Below are 3,617 nucleotides of genomic sequence, written 5' to 3' on the forward strand. Positions count from 1 at the left end.
CGACATGGCTCATAACTGGAAGTCAGGTGTTCTGTGGCCGCAGTTGCGCGAGGAGAAGGTGCTGTGTTCTGGCCAACAGCTGCTTCGTGAAGAACCGGGAGCAGGCTGGGTTTTAGCGAAGGTGTGAACCTGATGGCATTCATAGACCTACATCAGCACTGGCAACTGGGGAAAGACATCTACTGGATTTTCTCTTGCTTTTTGCAAGACACCAGCACTGTCTTGGTCCTGTTTGAGCCCAATTTTCAGCAGCTCTTCTCCAGGTATCAGTCGTTGATACAGAGCTGGGCAGAAGCTGTTGTTCTTCTGCCCTTGGGTGCTGGGAGATAAAGTGGCTGGTGATGGTACATTGAACACATGGCAGAGCTTACTTTGCTCAGGGTGGGGTGAAAAAGATGGATATTGCTTGTTCTTGCGGTGAGATGTCTCTGACTGTCAGAGCAGCCGCTCTGGGACTGTCTCGCGACCCTGCACAGAAGAGCAGGGATCTGCCTCTGCTCTGCCACCTGCGGCTTGGGTCTTGCCCGTGATATTAACAGCAGGGATGTGATGGAGGCTTTCATTCCTGTTAGCCAGATGTTGCCGTAACGTGGAAATTTCAAAATTATCTCCTGTCTGTGCTTAAAATCTGAATTAAAGTCAAAGAAGTCCAAGGATGATCTATTGCATAAGTTTTTATAAAGACTTATGTTGAAGCTCAAGAAATTAATACGAAGTATTACATAATTCTACTGGAAAGCAAGCAATAATAAAAACCTGGGGGTCTGGCCTTTGTGCCTTTTAGAAGTGCAACTGGAATTAGCATCTCTTAATTGCAGCTTGTTTTCCGGGTCATCAGTTTGATTTCTTGAGTGTATAATTCTCCCAGATGGTTTGGCTTTGTGGATGTCTGACATGATCTACATGTCTTCAGATGTTTTTTTTTCTTCAGGCTTGGCATTTTGGAACGAATACTGTCTGGAGTCTGAGTTGTGTAACATTAAAGTTTGAATTATGTCCAAATTTCAATTGTGTTATCAAGAAATGTCAAGTTTGCTCGGTGATAGCTGCATCTAGACTTCCTGAAGTGTAACGGTGGAAGTAGGCAGATCTTTCAGGCTGTGGAAACTTCTGGAGAAATACTGAATACCTAGCAGGCGCAGACTGCCTAAATGTCTGTTTCTGTAGTCAACAATGTCTGATCTTCCAGGTACTGCAGGTACTAACTTTAAGTTTTGCAATACATGTTAGGACCTTAACCAGTCAGTGTCTGTGAAGTTGTCTGGAATCTCTTCATTTTCTTCTACGGCTGAGACCTTAAGCTACTACTCCTTTTTCTTGTGCTTTGCATTTTATTGTCTTTTTTTTGTATGTGTCTTTCCCCAGCAAGGTCAATTTCTACTGGTAATAGCTCTGGGCTTCTCAAATGAGCTGTGGAAGTATGAGCTGTATTTTGTCCTGCCTGTACACCACCAGTATAGAAGGGCTTAGTATCTTCTTCAAAGTTGTGTTACTGCTTGCAGCAGTAAGACCTCAAATGGTTTAGCTTTAACTTTCTATATCAGGTGAAGTCTGAATGCTCAGTTCCAAAAATTGCAATATTCCTAGGACAGTTTATGGGGAGAGAATAAAACTGAATAAATCCAAGACTTGTGTTCATGGAAGCGTCTGTCATTTTGCTGCTTTGTTTATTGTTGTGGTTTGGTTTTTTTTCCCCTCCACTCTTTGCTTGTCTGCAAATGTGAAGCTCCTGTAATTGAAGATTGTATCCCTGTTGCACTGCCCATGATTTGTCAGCCACCTGCTATTTTTAGCTGGTTGTTTAGGATAACCTTCCCATGGCTGCTGACTCAGTGTCAGTGAGTACCAGGTGGTTAGTGCATCTTCTGACAGAACCTTGCTGTGATTTTTTTTTTTTTAAATTGGTTTCCTTTTACAAAAATGTATTTTTATTACTGTAACAATTCTCTTCTGAAAATATATACTCTCCTAGTTAACAATTGCCTATCACAGACTTTTTTTATACATATCTAATAAAGAAGAGTTACGTTCTGCAAAGGAAGACAGATGACTGCTGCTTCCCCATCGAAATAAAGACCCAGAACTGAAAAACCCAACCAAACAAAAACCTCAATAAAATATATTGACTCATAACATATTTTTAACCAGCCTCCAAAGTGATGGAGGCAGAGTGCTTTGTATGTTGGCTAATTGATTGCACAGTCTTTGATTGATGGGATGCAATTTGGCTGAGCATCAACTGCAATTGTAAGCTGTAGGACCGTGGCTGAAATGATTCACGTGTAGCAGCAGGATCTCCAGATTGAATTAGAGGCTTGTATTGACTGTGGTGCTGTGCATTATTTAAAGGATTGGTTCTGTGCCATTGAGTGTCTGAAGCAATTAACTGCTGCTCTCTGCTGAACAATCATCTCCTTTTTTTGTGAGTTTTTCTGTATCAATAGTGACTTTTAGGATAGTTTCTTTATTTTGGTGGCCAGACAAATAAAAATCAGTCTTGCTGTTTTCTTTTTTTTTTATTCTCATTCTTGTGATTTTTTTCCCTTTATATAAAATAAGGAAGTATTGAGAAAACTTTGGCATTTATAATGCTTTTATATTCTTCTAGAAAATAATGGAAGAACTCTTGAAGAGTGTTAAAAAGGATTTGTGTTTAATTTGTTTTCCATCTACCCCCAATGTGCAGCAATCTATAGACCATATTGGCCTGGATGCTGTGGTATTGCTTGTTTAAAAACAAAAAAAAAAACAAACAAAAAAAACAAACCAAAAACAAAAAACCCAACCAAAAAAACCCACAAACCATACCATCCTCCTACTATTAGCCTATGGCATTAGGGCTTTCTAACTTTAAACAGAGTTGGGCTTGGCTTCAGCAGTAGCCTAAGGAATGGGTCCCTAGCTGGTAAGGAGCAGCCATTCCCCCAACGTGGTACCGTCCACGCCCAGCCTGGGTCCTGCAGCGCCGTGCTGGGCGGCAGAGCCCCGGTGCAGGGCGCAGCAGAAGTGAAGCCCCTCCACAAGAGTGCGTAGGAGCCGCGTGGCCCTCGTGGTCTTGTCAAAGTGTTTTGCCCAGAGGTGGTTTGCTGGCACAGTGTGGGGGCTTTGGTATCTCGCTCCTTCGGTCCTGGCCGGGGAAGCTTGTTGCAGCTCAGTAATGAAAGCTGCTTTCCTCCAGTGACATTGCTGCCTCATTTCTTCTTAAGTTAATGAGCTTGTAGTTTTTAATTAGACATAAATGACGGCCGTCACGTCCTGTTTGTTTGTATCTTTTCATAGTGCTGTAGTACTTCCAAAAGGGGTAATTTATTTCTGAAGTCGGGCAGCAGCAGGGTGGGCAGAAGTATACCCAGAACTACTGGTTTTGGTCTAGCCTGGTGTTTTGGTTATTCTCTGGGAAGGTATCCAGAAGTGCAAGTCATTAATTCAATACTTTTTATGTAGGCAGCACGGGAGTTTCAAGAGCTATTGAGAACTGCTTCATTGAAAGATGGTGTTCAGAAATCAAGACATCTGCCTCTGTCCCCCTCTTCCCTTGACTTTTAGGAGTTTCTTGCCCATTGCTTTTCAAGACAATTTGGCTAAGCCTCCCTGCAAGGGAGGAAGGCATGTAAGGC

This window comes from Phaethon lepturus, unplaced genomic scaffold (genome assembly GCF_000687285.1).
Source record: "Phaethon lepturus isolate BGI_N335 unplaced genomic scaffold, ASM68728v1 scaffold23931, whole genome shotgun sequence".
In the NCBI taxonomy this organism is placed as follows: domain Eukaryota; kingdom Metazoa; phylum Chordata; class Aves; order Phaethontiformes; family Phaethontidae; genus Phaethon; species Phaethon lepturus.